This window comes from Rattus norvegicus, chromosome 9, assembly GCF_021556685.1.
Source record: "Rattus norvegicus strain SHRSP/BbbUtx chromosome 9, alternate assembly SHRSP_T2T, whole genome shotgun sequence".
In the NCBI taxonomy this organism is placed as follows: Eukaryota; Metazoa; Chordata; class Mammalia; order Rodentia; family Muridae; genus Rattus; species Rattus norvegicus.
In genome coordinates, this window is record NC_141542.1 from 114,123,598 (window position 1) to 114,145,978 (window position 22,381).

Genomic DNA, 22,381 nt, shown 5'->3' on the forward strand with positions numbered 1-22,381 from the left:
CCTCCCAATCCTCCCCCCATTACCGCCCTCCCCCCAACAATCACGTTCACTGGGGGTTCAGTCTTGGCAGGACCGAGGGCTTCCCCTTCCACTGGTGCTCTGACTAGTATGGCAGCTTGAGCATTTAGCGGGCTGAGATTTCCTAGTCAGTGACTAGGTTGTCTATGGCACGGGTTAGCTTGAGGAAAGTCCCTCCTAAGTAACCGGAAGACTCCTCACAAGAAGGCTCCGAAACAACATGAACTCAACAGCATTACAGTCAAACCATGACTATTAAATGCCATTGCATTCCCAAGACCCTTTCATCTCTGTTTTTTTTTTTTTTTTTTGAAAAAAAAATATGACTTTTGATGTGAAATAGTAGACTACTGACTACTGCTGCTTCATTTTCTTTTTGAGATGATAATGACAATTCTCCCTTGTCTTGCCTCTCTCCCACTACTGTAAAATAAAAAGGTGCATAGCTAAGACAAAAGGCAGGGAAAGCTAAGCATGTTCAGTCATTTGACTTTATACCTATCTCAGAACATTCCAGAATGTCTTTGTAAAAGCCAAATAATTCGAAGATTACATAGTTACTTAAAGACTCACAATATTCATTACTTAATGAATATTTGTATTAGGACGCTCAAATTTCTTGTACTTGTAGAGAGATGTAGCTAGTGCCTTGATTGTGAGGTGAAGGAATTAGTGGCTTCCATGTAAAAGATGGCTTCCGACTGAACCCCCAGTGAACTAGTCTATGGGGGGAGGGCGGCAATGGGGGGAGGGTTGGGAGGGGAACACCCATAAGGAAGGGGAGGGGGGAGGGGGATGTTTGCCCGGAAACCGGGAAAGGGAATAACACTCGAAATGTATATAAGAAATACTCAAGTTAATAAAAAAAAAAATGAAAAAAAAAAAAAAGATGGCTTCCGTGGAGCAGGAATTCCTAGTAAGAGCTGCTCTTGAACTCTTGGGCCATCGATGCCTAAATATACTCTCAAATGCTTCAGGCCTGTGCTGAAAGAGCTCAGCTACTCGCTTTCTACCTTCTGTCGAGATATTATAACTGTTCTGAAAAAATTGAGATGCTTAGAAACACTCATATGATGTCCGTAGTTTATATCTGGCCATCTTACGGAGGCTTGGGTCGGGGAGACCAAACTGTTTTACTTTATTTTTATTACAGATGACTGAACTGTGGGATTTCAGGTTCTTAAAATTCGGTTGGTCATAGCTGTATGAAAATGAAACCACTGAAATACTGTTGAGTGGTTGCTGTGGTAATTATCCCCGCCCTCCTCCGCTGTCCTCCCGCGTCTGTCTGTCTCTCTCTTCTTTGGCATACAGTGGGCAGCAGAGCATGAGGACTGTGTTAGAAGCATGCTGAAATTGCTTTGGACACACTTGGTGGCTAGAACATTTTGACTTTTCAGGTGATGGGAGCGTTAAGTCACTGGTCACAAAAAGAATGTACGTTGCATTTCCAAGCTAACAAATAATTAAATAAACAACAACAATACCCTCAATTTGTTTGGGCTGTCCTGCTTAACGCTCCACCTGTACTTCTTTATGTTTGAGAATGCATGTTTTATTCAGATTTTCTGAATAAAAGATTAGGATATTAAATGACTAATATAGTCCTAAATTTAGAATATTTGATGTGAGCTTCAAGACATCTGTGGAATTTATGGCAGGTGCTTCTGGTAATTGGAATGAAATCAAAGCTGGGTTGACAAAAATATTAGTTTCATAGCCATACTTTTATTTGAAATATATTTAGAATGTTATTTATGTTAACATATTTCTAATATGTTTACTGTGTGGAAATTCTTAGAAATGATGGAAACAGAACGGATAAGAGAGACCTCACTGTTTAAAATGAAAAATGTGCAATTGTGGTGTCGAAGGAATTATGTTTATTTGAATTAACGGCGGCTGACTTTTGCCTGGGGCTTCTGCCAGATGTCAACAGAGAGAATAAACATAATCCTCCATTATTTTTCTTGCATCTGCCAAACACTGAGGCAAAGTGCAGGTGAATGGCAAAGACAGCCAACCTTATAATTCCCCACTTGTTCCTTCAAAGAGGAATTAACAGAGTCTTAATTGAAATGGTTTCTTATTGTTCAGAGTATTTATTCAGAATCCACGCACTAGGAAATGCTAATTGTTATGCGTTAGTTTAGCTTGGGTTGAGAAGACATTCTTAAATAATATAGTTGCAACTTTCTTAAAAATGACATTTGAGGACAAGGACAAAAACTTCTGTAGTCTGATCTCTTCTGATTTCAGAATACACTGACAAAGCATTGCCCAAGTGAGCTGCCGGGCTCCAGGGAGCAGAGTTAACGCTTCTCCTGTGCTTCAAGTTAGAGAAGAAACAGGTAAAGAAGTGACAAAGCAGGAGCAGGGAGGAGTGGGAGGAGTGGGAGGACTGGGAGGAGTGGAGGAAGGGGAGGAGGGAGACACCAGAGACATGTAACTTTCTTCTATTCCTTCAAGTATCTCTTCCAGCTCTTTCCTAAGTCATCAATGTCTTGGTGCTTTGCACATGTAAAACTAAACCTTAACCAGGAGTAGTTGTTTAGTTTAAGGATGTTGCACTTGAAGACAATGAGACAGTACATAGCTTAAAGGTTAAGTGCCCTTAATTTCCATAGATAAATGGAGATGAGTTAATACTTTTAATATTTTTGGGTCTTAACAACCCAAAATAATGGTTCTACTGAAAGCTTATTCCTTTACTCAAACTGGTGTGCTATGAAATAACTGGAGCTATTAATTTAAACAATGGAAGGAACTTCGTGTATTTCCTTTCTTCCTCCTTTTCTCTTTCTGCTTTTCCACTTCCCGGGGGGGGGGCCCTCTCACTTTCTCTCTCTTCTCTCTCCTTTTCGCTTTCTAATTAAAATAACATTCTTTTTGCTTTCTCATGCAAGTTGATGTTTTTGTTTCAGATACTTCTTGAAAAACCGAGGAAGCTGCCAATATTTATTAGAGTTAATATATTGGTTTCCATAATTTAAATGTCTAAATATGCTTAATTTATCTGGTCAGCAACAGAAACAGTCCTAGCTGCTGAATGAGACAGGCTGACTTCATCCTGTCCACTGTCACGTTTCTTTCTGAAAGGTTTTTGTTTGTTTGTGTGTTGTTTTGTTTGGGGGGGGGAAGGTTCCTTTTTTGTCAGAGCCAAAAAAGCTGACACTTGACACATGCACGGAATTGTTTTTAACCTCAGATAAAATCCCTGATTTTCTTTAGCCCATTATTAGAAACATTATCAACCCAGGGTCTCATGACAAAGAATGAAGAAGGCATCTGGATCCTTCAATCAACCCCGGGTAGTTTTACCAATTTCTTGAGGTGCATAATCTGCCAGTTCCTTCTTTCCACAAAACATTGCTGTTCATGATAACTCTACTTCAAAATCTCATTTGCTTTTAATTTTACATGATTTTTATTTAACCCATTTCTATCTATCTTCTTGCTTATAGTCCCTACTCACTCTTTTTGAGTAAATAGCTCATTAGGACATTCTTAGAGTTGCTTTCCCCATCCCACTTCCAATGTTTTTATCTCTCTATTCACTATATAGTCCCCCTCCACCCCATACACACACATGCACACACACACAACTGCTATAGTAACACTATCTGAAACTCCGTTATGGAAGGACTTTTTGATTCGTCTTGGATCCTGAACTCTCAGCCTTGTTCCTTTATTAAACACATTGTAACTGGAATGAAGGCTTGAGAAATAATTATTCAGCTTTTGTTTGAAACCAGAGACTTCCCAGCACACTGAGGTATGATTTCCGACTTCTTTTATCTGGCATAAAATGCCTGGAGAATGTGACTCTGGATAGCTCACACCTGCGCTGCTGTTCTACTTATGATCTCCTTCCCAGTTGTACTGCTTTTCTGGCAGTTCTTCAAAATAATAAACAGATTTACTCTTCATTTGCTTTTCTTCAGCTTGAAGTGCTCTTCCCCAAGGCTTTGTCAGAACTCTGCTTTAATTCTCCGTTTATACTTCTATGTCTCCATGCAAAGTCTGTGCTCAGAAGCAGGACCATTCTGACCCTTCTGCTGTATGAATGCCTCCCTCCCCATCTTTCTTTCTATCCCCCTTTTGGGTGTGAATTGAGAGGGATCCTCCAAGGCCCACTGTTAATTGCTCTGTAGCAGCTCGCTGTTGTCAGGAGGTGGTAGACCTTCTAAGAGGTGGAACTTAATGGGAGATCTTAACTAATTGGGCATGCGTCCTCAAAGGAGATGGTGGGAAGCCATACCCTTTCTATCTCCATTTTCCTTTTGCTTCTCAGCATCTAGGAGGTGAGGGTTGGCTCTGGCATGCACTCTCACCGTGATGTATGCCTTTACCGCAGGCCTAAAAGAAACAAGCCAACCAACCTTGCATTTAACCTTTAAGATGATGAGCCCAGATAAACCTTCTCTCCTTAGGAACTATTATTATTATCATCCTGATTCTCATTGTAAAATAATGTATTACCCTTTCTTCAAGGTGATACACAATGGCGGCATGCATGTTATATATTATACAGTGCTTTATCATTTACTTCACACGAAAGTGGCTTCATACGAGTTTTATGTCCACAGAGCCTAGAACAATGTTTCTGAGTGTTCAATTAATATAAGGTGGATGACTGCATATAATGACAAGTCTTACCTCAGTTATATTAAGGGCTGTCATTTAAATTAGCAGTGCTAAGAAATTACTTTCTAACATCTGCTTTAAATAAAAGATTGATATTTTTCTAAATGTCCCTCCCAGGTCCTAACAACTTCTTTGTTCCCCTCTATTTCTTCCTGTTTACTTCCCTTTGTGTGTGTGTGTGTGTGTGTGTGTGTGTGTGTGTGTGTGTGTGTGTGTGTGCCTGTACGTCTGTATGTCTGTCTGTCTCTGAGAACATATAGGTCAAGGTTAAGATGACAAGAAGGAAATGCATTTTCTTTAAGCACCTTCAGCTCTTCAGTGGGGTTTGTGATTGTTTTATATCACCTTCAGGCATTTGTCAAATCACTCTGATTGACAAGCATGTCCACAGGACTGGTCAGTTTCGGAGTGAGGGTACTGGTTCCATCTTTCATACTGCTGGTATTCCTGCCATGAGATCTTGGCACATATACTGCCTGGGTCAGTTCTGTCTTTGTTGTGGAATTAGCAAGTTGGAGAAGAAGAGACCATGTAGGAGTGGTGTGGGTCTAGTTGGAAATGTCTTGGGTTGATTGACCTCTGATGGAGAGAGTATGCTCCTCAAACGTGAGCTGCACAAGGACCATATCAGATGGGATGGAGAAAAGCCCATGAGGCTTCAACCTCAGACAAAGCACTGTAGGCAAATGAGAAAAGCTTGGAGCAGCAGAGTGATTCTTTTCCAGGGGAGAATACAATTGGTTATCCAATTCCAAATGGTCAGCCCTGAGCAAATAACAATACAGATTGAACAGGGTATATTTAGGAGAAATATCTGCCTATAACAGCAATCAATAAAATAAAATGAGGAATGAATTTGAAGAAGAGTAAGGAGAGGGTATATGGGAGAATTTGGAGGGAAGATAGGGAAGGGAGAAATGATTTAACTAAATTATGACCTCCAAATTAAAAAAATTACAGATAGTATTCTTTGATCAAAAATAACTCTTTATATTGTTTTTATTTTTAATTAATTTATTTACATCCCAAATGCTATTCCCTCTCCCCATTTCTCCCTGTCAGAATCCCTTACCCTGCCTCCCCCCCAATTCTCCTTTGAGTGGGTGGGCACCCTCTGGGTATTCCCCCATTCTGTAATGTCATGTCTCTGCCAGACCATCTTCTCCCTCTGAGGTTAGACAAGGAAGGCAAGGAGAATTAGCTGCATGTCTGCTACATATGTGCCAGGAGCCTCATTCCAGTCTGTGTATGTTCTTTGATTAGTGGCTCAGTCTCTGAGAGTTCCCAGGGGTCCAAGTTAGTTGACTCTGTTTGTCTTCCTGTGATAGTCCCATCCCCTTGAGATTATAACATAATTAGAGCATTGGTCCATTCCATTTCTTCAATTCAAGACTTCCCATATACCCCTTCCTGCTTTCCTTCAAATCCGTGCAAGTTATTTTTCAGATTGTTATTGAATAGATGTATGTTTATAAATATAACCAGTAATAAAATGATACTTACATGTATGTTTTTCAGCCTGATCATTTGGCACTTGACAACAAATTGGTGTGCTCCTCCCTGGGGAAGAGTCCTCTCCTGCCCTCAGTATTCACAGGTTAATGTCACTCTTCCTGGTTCCAGTTATAGGTAAGGGAGATATTACTGAACAATGGAGCATGGGAATTGTGTCTTCTTATGCTTCACTTCTTAAAGCTCAGTAAATTCTTACAGAATTGTGATTTCGGGTTCTGATCTTAGACATTAGAAAAGTGATGAAGGACACTTGGGAATTGAGGCAGAGTTTATTTCTTGAAGGACTCATCTACTGTATGTAAAAGTTATCATGCTAATTCTTTACATAATTTGGAGGTGAAATGAAAGTTCCCATATAGAAATCAGAACTTACCTCATGAGAATACTTACCTTGAGAACACAACTCTCATCTAAATGTTCATTACCAAAAGCAACACGTCTAATACCCTCTGCTAAATAATCATGCATTCAAAATCTATTTCTGAGCTAGAATACAAATCTGTGTCACACAAATTAGCTAAGGAACATTTTTAAATGATGTCGAGGATCAACTTTAAGCAGGTGCTTTTATTTTATTAATTATTTTCTCTTGCTCTAAAAGAACTGAATCCTTTTATCAAGCAAGGATCCTATGATTTTCTTAGAATTTTGACATTTTCAGATATAAATAGAGCATAGGAGGAAGGCAGGATATTTAGGTGAGCCTTTTAGCAGAGTTCTGAAGGAAGGGGTTATACACACTAATAATATGATTATCAAAATTGTTTCTGATGATATATATTATTGAAAAATAGGCCTGATGATTTCGCAGCCTGCACTCTACCTAAGGGGAATGGAAATAGATGAAAAGGATGTATAGCAGTTTAAAAAGATCAGGATGCTGAAGGGGCAGTTATCATTATTATAGTAAATTTGGTTCAGAACATTTGAAGATGAGACTGGGCACTTGGTTGATAACCATTGCCCTGAAGAAACCCGTGGATAATTTCCCTTGGAAGCAGGCAAAGGAAGATAATTCCAAGAGGACATTCTTGATGATGGTTAATAAGCTCTTCAGTCCATCATGATGTCTCTGTGTATGGGATGAACAAATTCTTGAAGTGGACTTTCATATTCAGTGAGTCACAAGTATGCTCTCTGTCAAATCTCTCTTCTATTTCTGTCTTCATTGGGTGAATTCCCACAGGTAGGTAGACATTGGAACATGCATGCATGCATCCTATATATGGAAGAGAGATCTCCAGTTTATTATACATTTTGTCATTCCCATTAATACTAATGTGAGATCAGATATTATTCCAGGGATGACTAGGCCATTCTCATCTTTTTTATACTGTATTAACTTTTAAAAATTGGAGTGCTTTCAATATACATAGTATGGAGATTTTTTCCAAAGGATTTCAAGTATAGCAAATATATTAATTTTTTTATCATATTCACTGTATTCACTGACACCATTCCTTTCCTTTTACCCTGTCTTCCTCCTTATGGTCTATTTATCAGTCTTTGTCTGCCTTCATGTGTGTGTTGTGTTGTGTGGTGTGTGTGTGTGTGTGTGTGTGTGTGTGTGTGTGTGTGTGTGTGTGTGTTTTAGGACACAGGATGAGGCAAAGTGTAATATTTGTCCTCTGTATCTGACTATTTTTGTTTAGTTTGAATATCTTCAGTTGTACCCATTTTAAAGCAATTTCAGTCTTCTTTTGTATTTTGTATCAGTTCGTGGTGTGTGTGTGTGTGTGTGTGTGTGTGTGTGTGTGTGTGTGTGTGTGTATGTGTGTGTGTATGTTACTTTATGTGTTATACTTAGGACTCCCAGCTCCATATAAGTTTGTATTTATGACTAAGTGAGTTTGTATTTTTATGACTGTAACTGTTGATTATCATTACCTGAACAGTGATATTTGCTTAAGTCTAGGATAGTCAGTTTCAGAGAACTACATTTGGCAAATTTAGTAATAGTGAAAGACTCATATAGAAGCATTGTAACAAGACAGTTTGGTTTTCCATCGTGGATTCTAGTCTTTTTAGATTCTCGATTTTGATTCCTAGTGTTTGTTTGCTTATTTATTTTTCATTGATAAAGTGTGAATAATGCTGATAATACATGCCTTCATAGAGCATTTTAAAATTCAATCAGGTAAAGATTTAGAAAGACATGACATGGTAGTTGGTGCATGATAAATGATGAATAACCATCAGGAAATTCCTTCAGCATTAGTTTTGGGAAAAGGCTAGTTACACTGAAGGGGAAACTCTTTTTCTTGTATTTCTAATCCCAACAGTTGTCTTGCCATTATGTGCTACTGGCCGTTAAGAGTAAAGACAGATGTTAGAGATGACTTCGAACAAGACCCCGTCTTTGACTAAGAGGTGATTAAGACAGATTCTGAAGTGCAGTATTCACAATTCATTAATACTAACTCATTTTATTGGACAAGCTGAGACATTGGAAAGAAGAATGTCATATTAATGTTTCAGAATTCAGTATTTTAGAGCAGTTTCTATGAAGTTGCTCAAGATAGATAAGCCAGGACTGAAAAACTGAGACGAACCTCAGTGTTATTCAGAGAACACACTCATTTTCAAAAGGCAATCTAAGTATCTCATAGCAAATCATGGCAGGTATATAAAGCATCATTACCAATAAACACTTATAAGCATCAGCTTCAGCTAAGGCCATACCGGGTACAAGAAATTCCTGCACAATTGCTTTACTCTGAGTTTCACTTTGGTTCTGGGAACATGACTATGCATATGTACATACATGGTGACTTGGGGCAAATAGTCACAGAAAACTTTCTGATGAGAACTGGAAGATGTATAGCGTGTTCTCTCAGGTGACCGATGGAACAACTGAAAATATTGTCCTCTGTCTTAAGCTTCTGCTCATTTGAATTACAGCCAACACACTGAGACTCTTGAAAACAGCCATTTCTTTAGTCCTTCCATTTTATATTCTTGCTCATAGTCTTTTGAGAAGTTTATAGCCACGGGCACACAGAGAGCCATGTGCATGCAAGTCCATGCTTATCACGCATGGAGAAAGCATGAGGAATTTTCTCAATAAAACACTTAAAGATTGCTATATTTCTGCCACAGCAGGATGATAGAGATAGCCGACTTGATGAGTTACTAAGTGAGAGAGCCTCCCTTGCCATGAGCTTGCTTCATATCAGTTTGGATAAAATACATTTAGAGCAGATGATGCTGTTTCATTTCTTCCTTGTTTTGCTTCTTAATAATTAAATGCTTTGGCTTCTAGAGTAACCCTTTCAGCATTAAGTAGCATATAAACGCAGCCTTACATTAATTACTAATTATTTGTATTAATTAATAAAGGATGATCTTCATTTTGGGTATCAGAGAAATTATCTATGTTGGTGCCTCTCAAAGTTTATGAAGACTCTGATTTGTTAGATATGAAGAGGGATCTGTATTGATGAGTTTCCAATGAGCTCTTGATGCTGGGGCCTATGGTTCTTCACCAATATTTAAGTGGTAAAGCCTAAGGAAGCATTATGCCATGAAATGGACGTAACTTAAATGCTGGAAAAGCATGCCTTCGTGGTTAATATCTGTTGCTATGAGTTCCAGATCTATGAGGAAATAATTCCAATTGCACTAAACAAACCTTTAAGGAGGAGTTCTATAATTGCTGCTAGTCATCATGATAACTAAGAATTATTCAATATGTATCAAGCCGTATCAATTGGGAAACTTAATTTTTGTGGTTATAGGCTTGGAACAGTAGGTATACAGGAAAGCTAATGGCGAGGAGTCTTTATTCTGTCTTTGTAAATTGACACAGGGGATTAGATCTACTAATATTTCATTCTAACACCTCGCATTTTATTTACTGTCAAATTTTTGAAAGTACATCAGATATTGTTTATCTTTGACATAGTTTTCTTTTGTATCCTGGAGTTTCTGCTAATAGAACCAGTCTGAGAGGCTAAAGTGTACTGCCCCAGTGAAGGGAACCCACAGAATAATGTAAAGGGAACAAAGAGGGAAAATTCTTGGCTTTTGATCTCCCAGGTAGACTTTTATGACTCTATTGCAAAGGCGGTGTCTGAAAGTCAAAGCTTTTTTGAGTTGTGATAAATAGAATTTATTCAGAGAGAACAGTTTTGTTTGAATTCCAAAAGGTAAGTTCTGAATATAGAGTGGAGCCTAGAGGATTCAGATCATCACGGACACAGTAAGCTATAGACTAGAAGGCCATGGGAAACATATGAAACTGAAGCAGTATATCATTATAATACCGCCTGGTCCAATAGGCACTTGGAAGATCAGAGACAATAGGACTAGAACTCAGAGGCAGCCTTTGGATCATGATCTATGTGGTGGGAAGATGTAGTTGGGCTGTGTTTCTGGGAGTCCGAGACTGGAAAAGGCCTGTGACCTCTTTCACAGAGTGTAAGATTTGAAGACTTCAAGTATATAGGAAAAAGGTCAACAGAGAGAATATCTCAAACATGGGTCTTATGATTCTTTTCTTAAAATATTGAACTCTTAAGAATGGCAAAGCTATTCTGTAACAGAAACCTAGCTTAGGATGAATAACAGAGGCAGGCAAAATCTAGGTTAAAGGACAATTCAGCTTATCATGTTCAAAGGACAGCATCTTACGAAGAATGTTCCACAAGTAAGTAACACAACATGCAGAATACAGGTTCCTGAGCCATATGATCCATGATACAAATTGTTTTGAGATTACAAACTGTATTGAAGAGGAATAGAATCTACCAGATGGGAATGGAGTTGTTAGAAGAATTGTAAGGATTAACTTGAACTTGAGTGTGCTTGTTAATTGATAGAAATTTAAAGTACAAAATGACTTAGGGTAGCATGAATTGCAAACACAAAATTATGCTGTCATCATCTGTCATGGAGGAATTCAAGACCATGAGCTAAAATAAATTTAACAATGTACTAATGAAGCAAGTTTATCAACTTTTGTTCTGTGTCTATGCCGTTCCATAATTTGGATGGTAAGACTGTAATAACCACCCACTCTGCTTACTTCAATTTTGGACAATAGGAAAAATACATTCCTTTAGAATTTTAGAGTTAAAAATCCACATTAAGAATGGAGATCATATTATAACATTCCTCTTATTTTCATTTTTGGATATTTTCACTAGCTATTCTGATAAAGGCTCATACCCTTAATATGGCCTGAGACCCCTCCCAATCTTGGCTTCACATAGCTCTTGGGCACCCTTTCTCCTCTGCTCTCTTTATTCCAACCATGTGTTCTCTTTGTTTGTGAAATTTGATCTGTCTTTCCCACCTCAAGTCCTTTTAAAATATGGTTCTCTCTGTCTAGAAGATGTTCCCTTCCAATAATAATCTAGGTTAAGGTAAAGTTTCCTTGATGGCGTCTTCCCTTTAGCATCCTTTATCACTTATATAGCACACAGATAACAATTGAAAGTGAAGTCCATTTGTAAGCATGTGGATAGTACAAGTCTTCTTTCTCTCCTGGTAGAAGTGTTCCAAAACTCACATCTGGTTTACTCATTGATGATGCTTCTAGTGCTTAACCTGGTCTGGAGGCATGGCAGTCGATAATAATTTAGGAAAGACTGAAAACGAATGAGTCATCTGATCTTTTACTTTTTGTGTAATGGTTTAGGGTCTCATCTTTCTAGAGGTACTTATCTATAATAACAAGGTAATTTAGTATGTCTTGGGGGGACAGGATGAGAAAAAAGTTCCCAAAACTAGAGAATATTCAAGAACATTGTATAATTTGAGAGGTCTTTGATCTTTGTGCTTCTGTATTATTTGTCAAATCTCTCTTAAAAAGAAGTATCAACATACTCTTGGCACATCTCATATAAAGTGTAATAGCTTTAAAAAAAATCTCCATTTTTATTAAGTGAAGTCAACCTTCTTGGTTAGTCCACTGAATTGGTGGCTTCAGAAAAGCATGTCTCTCCCTTAGACTACCAAGTGGTTTCTGCGAGCTTGCCACATGCTATTTTCAAAAAGATATTTGCTATACCTGCAAAACTGAAGCAATAAAGACAGCTAGAAATGTCACGGGCAAATAAGAGCGTCTCCGCTTATACTTTCTGATACAAGATTACACAACTTTAAATTGCACTAAATTGATACTAATTTGGTAATCTTAACTTTGATGCGCTTCCAATCTTAAAATTCTGTGGGACGCAGAGTCAAGGTGGGCATCACACCAGGTTTGAATAAAATATATTTGCAGCGCAGTAGGAGAAAACTTTTATTTTACTTCTTGTTTTTTTTTTTTCATGGTTTTTGGCATGGAAGCGGGGGAACCAACCAAACCTTATCAATATTTAGCATCTCTTCTATAAAATGACAACCTTTAGGAAAATAATTCAATATCAAGGTAAATAACCATACCTTTAGGTGCTTGGCTATGTTTTAAAAACTGTTGGAATAGGGGAATGTTTTTTTTCTAAGAAAACTATATGAATGTCAGACCAACATTTTTTTTCACAAAGCCTTATAAATAATAACTAACATTGTGCTAGGACAATAGAGGATTTTTGCAGTCTCCTCTGGGTGCCGGGAAGAATGCTGGCTGGTAGTGCAGAATTATGACAAAGTATTATTTTTTCAGCTAAAACAGATGGGTTTTGAATTGACACTTTGACATCACAGGAAAATACATAGCATCCTTTCAAACACTCTCTTTGGATCCATCGGCAAAGCAACTATTAAGCGAAATGTATGACAGCAGGACCTCACTTTACCTTTTATTTGAGTGTTTATTTGTTTGAATTGGCCATAGACAGGTTCCCAAGGATTTGAACGGTGTCAGAAATGATTTGATTTAAATCAAACATGGAGCAAAAATCGTACTTGGTCACTACAATCCAAATGCTTTTTGCAGGGAGGCAGGGGAGTTGCCTGCATGGACAAAATGCAGTGGATTTATAAAGACCTTAAGGGGTTTAAGACTCAAAACTTAACAGAAATAATTTTTGTTCTTGCAAATGCAAGCATGGAGATTCTGAGGGATATAGATATATAGCATAAAGACTGCCTAAAATACTTCTAGATTGAGATAGATTGGTAGAATAAATAATTTTTCAATACGTGAGTATATGGTTAGAGGTATTTTAATTGTGATTAAGCAAACCCATCTTAAGGGATATCATAGCGATAGGGATATTAGTATCAATGTACATATGTAGCAAAGTAAGACAGGGATTGGCTCATGGATTAAGTAGAGTTTGTGTACAGAGGAATATTCAGACTTATTTATTTTTCTAAGTGAAAATTTCCTGTCATTTATCATTTACAGGTTTTTATTGATTTCCAGATTTAAAAATGTTAGTTTGGCTTCATGAAATACACAGTGGTTGTGCTTTTGTACAGATCTGATTGTTGATTATCTTTGGGCTTGGTGTGTGGACTTGTGCTTGTGTGCATGTTGGTCTGTAGGTGTTTTGTACACGAGCATGTGGAGACTCTAGACTGATGCCAGGCAAATCCTCTTTCTCACTGTCTACATGAAGCTCATTAGTGTGCTGGCTTGGCTGTCTAAATCTTGACAGCCCCTGCCCCACCATGCCCTAATGCTACATGTCCCGCCACTACACTAGGCTATTTCTTGAAAATAAACAAAGCAAACGACGACAACAAAAGAAAAAACATGGATTCTGAGAATCAGAGTATGGATCCTAATACTTAGACACAGGCACATTGCCTTATGTGCTGTCACCCTAGTCTGCCTTTGAACGTTTTGATGACCTACATATGTATATTGTCATGCAGGACTTGTGTGTACTTCCTATGTCCCATTGGAGCCTCTTTATCAAATTGTACATAGGTAAATCTTTCTTTTTCATTCCTCTGAAACTCTTTCCAGTTGCATGGAAAAGCTGCCAGGCTTACGAAGTCAGCCTCTCTAAAGGATTCCAATGGCCTTGCAAAATTCTCTGCATGACTAATCTTGCCTTTCAGTCTTAAGTTATTTCCAGTAGCCTACTCTCCAACACAAAACTAGGCACAAAAGGGTTTGTGTTTCATTGTGACTACATATGATATATGGTATGATAGTGGAGAGTATTATATTTCATTGATCTGACATGAAGTTAAGAGTTTTATCTAGATCTTAATTTTGGAAATTGTTTAAATATTACGTTAAGTTTCCTTTTGAGAAACATGCTTCTAAAATTTATGGTACTTTTAAAAAGGAAGCGAAAGTCTTGACTTCAGTTGAAATCATCCAGCCAACAAAGAAAAGGTCAGCCTTTGATCCCCTTCTTAGACTCCTCTTTGTTTGAAGAGTCCCACTTTATAGTGATTTCAATGAAACATATAAAAGAGAACTTGCCAAAGTAAAAGTTCTGGGAAGTATATTTTAAGATTACCCATGTGTATAATTTACATCACAAACCTTTATCAACCATATTATCTAGTATAAAGGAAGACTGGTAACCAATTACTATGCATTCCTATCCTAAAGGTGCCAGGTACCTAAGAGAATTTTGTTACACTAACTATTCAAGTGAGGCCCCACATAGAAGAAGACACCGAGATTCACAATGATTGGTTAGCTTGTCCAGAGGGACACTGAAGATGACAGAAGTGGTGTCCAGCTCTTTCAGAATTCAAAGATGTAATCCTTTCACCTTCAGGTTTAGATATTTACATGTTTTAGGCGCTTACCTTAAATTCTAAGGAGATTACTTTAGATATATTTATAGTAACTCAGACAAATAAATTTGTTAGTCCCTGCCTATTCTTCGTTCTGAGCTCATGACTGAAACAGGACATCTGTCTTTGTCCCATAATAAGTTACAGAAAGTAAATTTATTTCTCATATGTAAACAGCAGAGGAAAACAAAGTCTTAGGAATCATCAAGATCTGGTACCAGAACGCAGAGGAAAGCTGCATTGATGCTTACTGTCCATTAGTACATGAGCTAAAAGTCATTGAAGGCAAATTTGAAGGACAGAATTGCTTTTAGTGAAGACTGGACCCTAGTGTTAGATTTTCTAGTTAGTTTTGCCTTATCCCAGTATATTATATTCTCAGAACATTCTATAATTAATTTGAGAGAGGTCTCAAGTCATATGAATGATAAAATCTTTTACCTAAAGAGCAAGTAAAAGTATCCAAAAATTAAAAGGAGGGGAATGTTATGACCTTGCAGGAAAAATGATAGAATTTGAGAATATCTTCCGGAGTGAGATAACTCAGAGCCTGGAAAACATGTATGGTATGGACTCGCTTATAATTGGACTTTAGCCATAACGTACATGGTACCCAAGCTACAATTCACAGACTCAAAGAAATTGTGTAATAAGGAGGTCCCAAGGGAGGATGCATAAATCTTCCTCAGAAGGGGAAACCGAATATTGATCCGAAGTGGATGGACGGAGGGAAGTGGGTGGGAGAAGCAGGGAGGAAGGGGATGGGGATGGAGATCAAGTGTGGAGGCAGGACTCAGAAGAGGGCTGGGAGTGAGAATGGAAATGAGTGGGGGGCATCTCTTGGACTAGCAGGAGACTGGGATGTGGGAGTCTATGGGGGTTAGCCTAGCTGTGGTTCCTACCAGAGGGAGATATAGAAACGAAAGTGATCACCTATTGTAGCCAGCTAGGACTTCCAGAGGAGGGGTGATTTACCCACAGAACTTTCAACCCACAGTTTGTCTTGCCTCCAAGGTGTGTGTGGATAAAGGTAGAACAGAGACTGAGGGAATAACCAACCAATGACTGGCTCAAATTGAGATCTATCTCATGTGAGCGAGCACATCCGTGACACTATTAATGATACTCTGCTATGCCTACAGACAGGAACCTAGCAAAGCTGTCCTCTGAGAGGCTTCATCCAGCCGCTGATTCAAACAGATGCACAGAGCCAAGCCCAGCATCAGGCAGAGCTTGGGAAGTCTTGTGGAAGAGTGGAGGACAGCATTGAGCAAGCTGGAAGAATGAAGGATACCACAAGAACACATACAAAGTCAACTAAACTGGGCCCCTAGGGGCTCACAGAGACTCGTCCACTAACCAGGGAGCCTGTAGGGGCTGGACCTAGGCCCCCCCAACACATTTGTAGAAAATATGCAACTTGGTCCTCATGTGTGACCACTAAGACGTGGAGTGGGGCTGCCTTGTTTTCTGTTCCTTGCCACTGGGTCTCCTTCTGTCTATCTTGACTGCCTGGTTTGGCCTCAGTGGGAAAGAATGTCCCTAGCTCTACTGGAAATCCATGTAGTGCTCCCTTGTCTCTGAGGAAAAGGGGAGGGAACAATGAGGGGAGGGATTGAAGAAACCAAGTCTAAGGAATAAATGATTAGGTAATATTAGAGCCAAGGTAAGTCCTATATCTCCATGAAGTTAATAAATGGAAGGTTGAGGATTTGTGCCCCTTAAACTAATAGTCTATCTTTCTCTGTAGAATGAGGCTGGATATGCATACCTGTATATAGGGATTGGAAGGATGTTTAGAGGAGCTCTTCTTTGTACTGCTCCTTGAGAGCACTTTAGAATTTTGTGACACAGGTCAAGTGTGGCTTATGCCTTCTGATTGTCCTCATACAATACTTGACATGTTGTGGAATGAGCTCTTTAGCACACACATTTTTATCCAGGACTTTATTTTACTGTGATAAAGGGCATTCTACAGCAGTCACTATGAACCAGTTATGAGGACAGTTCAGTTAATATTCTGTGGAGACTGGTGATGGCCTCTCCCTCTTTTGGTTTGCTTTCTTTGCCAATACTCCTACACGTCGATGGTGATCCTGCCTCAGCTTCATGCCCCGGGGCTCCTGGCGTCACAGAGTTACTATGTTGATAAGTTCATCATCCTTCATCATTGCTACAACTCCCAATGGTGCTAACTGAGTTCATTAGAAGAGGGGAACTTGACTTACACCGAGAGTGAGAATTTTAAACACACAGCTATGGAGAAGGATGTGGCCATTTTTATCTACAAATTCTTCCATTTCTTCCCAAAAGGATGCTGAGCTTCAGAGAAGTAAAGAGACTTGGTCCAGGTCCCATAATGATTAAAGAGGACCAACACATGTAAGAGGATGAGCAGTGTAGTACATTTATCTCCACTTAATCCCTACAGTTTCCAAAGATTGAAACTCACAGAATGCAAAGATCATATCCCAGATATGTTCGTAGATAAAAAGGATGAAGATCAAATGAGTTAGTAAGTGTTTACAGGACACTCAGTGTTTGTAAAAATACTTCCCATTTAGTTCATGTGTAATTATGTTGAGAATGGAAAAATTATCTTAATTTTATAAGACATTATTTCATCAGTTACTTGATTAAGGATACTGCTGCGTACATAGTTGATGTTCCAACAAACTTTAATATGCTATATCTAGAGATCTTTAGGTGTGCCTTAGTTAGGTTTCCATTGAGTAAAGAGACATCATGACTGGCAACTCTTATAAAAGACAGCATTTAATTGGGGCTGGCTCACAGATTCAAAGTTTCAGTCCATTATCATCAAGGTGGGAGCATGGCAGCACCCAGGCAGTTACGGTGCAGGAGGAGCTGAGAGTTCAACATCTTGTTCCTATGGCAAACAGGAGAAGACTAGAAGACTGAATCTTTCGGGCAGCTAGGAGGAGGGTCTCAAAGTGCACTCCTCCCCTCCCCAATGGCAAATTTTCTACAACAAGGCCAAATCTACTCCAACAAGAACACACCTCCTAACAGTGCCACTCACTGGGCCAAGCATATTAAAGCCACCACATTCTAGTCCTTGCCCCCCACAGGCATTTTAAACTTATGAGCTAGTGGAGGCCATACCTAGCCACAGCATAATGCAAGATACATTTAGTCAAACTTCAAAAGTCCCATAGTCTGTAACAGTCTCAGCAATGTTAATAGTCCAGAGTTCAAAGTCTCCTCTGAGATTCATCTAATTGCTTAATTGTAATACCCTATAAAAGCGAAATCAAAAAGCAGATCGTATACCTCCAATATCACAGGATATACATCAGCATTCCAAAGTGACATAGTCTAAAAATGGATGGAAAAGGGGGGGAAACATCCCACTTACTAGGTAACTGAAATTAGAGTTTTCAGACTCCAGAAACCTCATTCAAAAGCTGAGTGAATACAGAAAAAAAAAAAAAAACTTAGGAGGAATCTTCGCTTTTAGAAAATACACTTTTAATATATGACTGTATTAACTAATAAGAGCTCTCTCTCTCTCTCTCTCTGTCTCTCTGTCTCTCTGTCTCTCTCTCTCTCTCTCTCTCTCTCTCTCTCTCTCTCTCTCTCTCTCTATACCCGAAAACGCAGTTTTGTTGGCAGATAATCTGATCAGTTTTAGACTTCCACAGTTGATCCTTTCCAAGGAAAGGCAGCAAGTTACAGTGTTTGTGCTGATTAACAAATGTCCACGACTTTACTGTGAATCCAGCACCCACCAGTTGTTTAGTAACAGATGTAAAGCAAGCCAGCAAGGAAGGAAGCAGAAAATTTGTCGAAAACAAAGCACAAGATGAAACCAAACACCCTTACTTGAATATCTCAGAATTATTCACTCTGGGTAATTGAGCTGTAGAGTGAAGTTGACAACACTGAGTCTCCCTTGAGGGATTTTCTGTCACCCTTTACATTCATTTTATTTGCCTTAAGGCAGAAGATCACACCTTGTAGGAAGACTCTCTTTTGTGCATAATAGTTATTCAGTAACCATTTATTTATTTTTAAAATTACATGTATTTATCTCGTGTGTGTGTGTGTGTGTGTGTGTGTGTGTGTGTGTGTGTGTGTGTGTACATGCTAGAAAGACTTCGTGGTGCTCAAAGGACAACTTGAAGGGTTTTTGGTTTCAACCAGGTATGATCTAAGGTTCAAACTAAGTTCCTCAAGTCATCTGGAATGGAGGAAAGGATCTTTACCAGTTGAGCCATCTTGCCAGCCCTGATTTTAATATGTTATTTAGAAAGATATTAGGAAGGAACATTCCCGTGCCATATTTGAGAATGCATGTATTATATTGATGGAAAAGATATAAACAAGAGGACTAATAAAAAAAAGGTATGCTAATGAGCCCACTAGTAGTTCAGAGCTCTTGAATTAAAAGTTCATGTGCTGTGAGGTTTAGAGTCCCGGTGAAGAAATCAGGTCAAAGATGTTGTGGACATGATGTGTCATTCAGAGGCTGATCAGAAAGTGAGGTGTAGACTCCTTGAGAATGCCGAGGAGACACACGGGAAGAAGAAAATAATATTATTTGAGATGATAGAGATATTTTTCACAAGTCATCTTCAGGAATACCAGAAGGCAAATTTATACCCAATTTAGTTACTGAATACTTCCAATCAATGTAGAGTGATTTCACTCAATAAAACTTTCAGAACAAAAGTAAAACCACACGGAAAGTGGCATTCTAAGTGGAAAACATTTTATCTCTGTCCATTCCTCAGTGCCATTAAGCAGCTGTGTTAGTTGTTAGTGAGACTCTGCACATCATGGGCAAGGATTGTGAGCATTTTCCAGTAGCTTTTCATAGGCTCGGTGAGTCTAATATTGCTTGTATGAAATGCTAAACTATTACTTAGCCTCATTACATTATTTTCTCACAAGTACAGAGTACAACATTCTCAGTCTGAAGTGATATAATGGCACACTGAATATGGAAAGAGATATGATAATACATGGGTCTTCTGTGTGCTAATACTAAAGAACATTTTTAACATAAAACAATACCACTTTAGTAATTATTTATTGCCTAATATCAAAAAACAGGCATATTTTTGTTTGTTTAAAGTCAACTACTTCTTCTAACACATGATGGGTATCTTACTTTTTAGCAGTGTGGGTGTCCTTACATTTGGGGCATAGATGTTAAGATTTGAGATGTCATCTTGATGGATTCTTCCTTTGATGAGTAGGAAATATCCTTTTCCATATATTTTGATTAATTTGGCTTGAAATCTAGTTTATAAGACTAGTATGGCTATCCAGCTTGTGTCTTGGATCTATTTCCTTGGAAAATGTCTTCCCAAATCTTTACTAGGAGGAAGTATTGTTGATGTTGAAGTGTATTTCTTATATGTAACAGTAGGTTGGATCATGTTTTTTTTTTAATCCGTTATATTAGCTGTGTCTTTTTATTATCAAGTAGAGTCCATTGATATTAGAGATATTAATGATGAATGATTGTTAATTACTGTTATTTTGTTGATGGTGGTGTGGTCGTAGTAATAGTAGTAGTAGTAATAAAAGTAGTAGTAGTAATAGTAGTAGTTGTCATAGTAGTAGTAGTAATAGTAATAATAGTAGTAGTAATAGTAGTAGTTGTAGTAGTAGTAATAGTAGAAGTAGTAGTACTAATAATAGTAGTTGTAGTAGCAGTAGTATTAGTAATACTACTACTAGTAGTAATAGTAGTAGTAGCAGCAGCAGTAGTAGTAGTAGTAATAGTAGAAGTAGTAGTACTAATAATAGTTGTAGTAGCAGTAGTAGTAGTAATACTACTACTAGTAGTAATAGTAGTAGTAGCAGCAGCAGCAGTAGTAGTAGTAATACTACTACTAGTAGTAATAGTAATAGTAGCAGCAGCAGCAGCAGTAGTAGTAGTAGTAGTAGTAATAGTAGTAGTTGTAGTTGGAATAATACTAGTACTCGTGCTTATACATGTGCGCAACGCGTGCGTGTGTGTGTGTGTGTGCCTTCTTTTGGTTTAGCTTGTGTGAGATTATTATTGCCTGTGTTTTCTCAGGTGTAGTTACCCTTCTTTTGTTGGGGTTTACCTTCTAGTTTCCTCTGTAGAGCTGAATTTGTGAATAACGTTTAAATTTGATATTGTCATCTTGTTTTACCCATCAATGATGATGAAAATTTTTGCTGGGTATAGTAATCGGGGTTGGCATCCATTGTTTCTTAGAGTCTCCAATACATTTGTCTAGTCTCTTCTGGGTTGTAGAGCCTCCACTGAGAAGTTGAGTATAATTCTACTAGGTCTGCCTTTATATGTTAATTGGCCGTTTCCCCTTGCAGCTTCTAATATTATTTCTTTGTTCTGTGGTGTTTTTTGTTTGTTTCTTTCAGAATGGTCAAAGCATCCAGGGATTTCTATTTTACTTATGTTAAAATATACCTTTGCATTTTGTTTTTCTTTTTGTTTCTGAATGTTGAAAAGACCTTTCTAAATACTAGGCAAGTATTCTATAACCTTCCAGAACACTTTTTTCTTTCTTTTTTCTTTTTTCCATTAATTTATTATTTACTCACTTTAAATCCTGACTGCTGCCCCCACCTCCTCCTGCCACCCATCACGCAATCCCATCCCCTACCCCCTTCTCCTCTGAGAGAACATCCCAGCATCACATGTCTGCAGGGTTTCCTATCCCACTGAGGCCAGACAAAGCAGCACTATTGCGAGACTGAGCCACAGACAGGCAACAGCCTCCGCTCCAGTTGTTGGGAACGTACACAAAGACCAAGCTGTACATCTGCTACATATGTGCCAGGGGCCTCAGTTCAGCTCATGTATGCTCTTTGTTTTGGTGGTTCAGTCTCTGAGAATCCAGAAAGTTTTAGTTTAGTTGACTCTGCTGGTCTTCCTGTGGACTTTCTATGCCTCCAGGACCCTCAATCCTTCCCTCAACTCTTCCACAAGACTCCTTAAGCTCCATCTGATATTTGGCTATCGGACATCTGCATCTGTTTCAGTCAGCTGCAGGAACATCTCAGAGGGCAACCATGTTAGGCTCCTGTCTGGAAGTATAACAGAATATCATCAAAAGTGTTAGGGATTGGTATTTGCCCTTGGGATGGATCTCAGAATTGGGCTAGGATTGGTTGACCAATGCCTTAGTTTCTCTTTTATTATTGTTCCCAATATCCATTCATTCTTCTGGCCATCTGGCCCTCTCTCATGTCTCTTCCCATACTTTATCCAAAACTCCCCTCCTTCACATCCCCTCTCCCAGCCAGTTTCTCCCTCCATCTGCCCCCTATGGCTATATTATTCCCTTTCTAAGTGAGATTCAAGCATCCTTGCTTGGGCCTTTTTCCTTGTTTAGCTTCTTTGGGTCTGTGGAGTATAACATGGGTATCTTGCACTTTGGGCTAATATACACTTATATTTGAGTACATACCATGTATATCCTTTTGAGAATGAGTTACCTCACTCAGGATAAAATTTTCTAATTCCATCTATTTGCCTGCAAAATTCATGATGCCTTGTTTTTAGTATTGGAGTAGTATT

At 38.5% G+C, this 22,381-nt stretch overlaps 1 long non-coding RNA gene across 1 annotated transcript in view; it reads left to right on the forward strand.

The window, feature by feature from the left end:
• The window catches only part of LOC148003868 (uncharacterized), a 71,667-nt gene that overhangs the window by 41,611 nt on the left and 7,675 nt on the right, over window positions 1–22,381 (forward strand). Inside the window, exons 3-4 of the long non-coding RNA XR_015629765.1 lie at window positions 2,278–2,369; window positions 6,184–6,294. This is a non-coding gene — a long non-coding RNA (uncharacterized LOC148003868). The remainder of the gene's footprint in view (window positions 1–2,277; window positions 2,370–6,183; window positions 6,295–22,381) is intronic.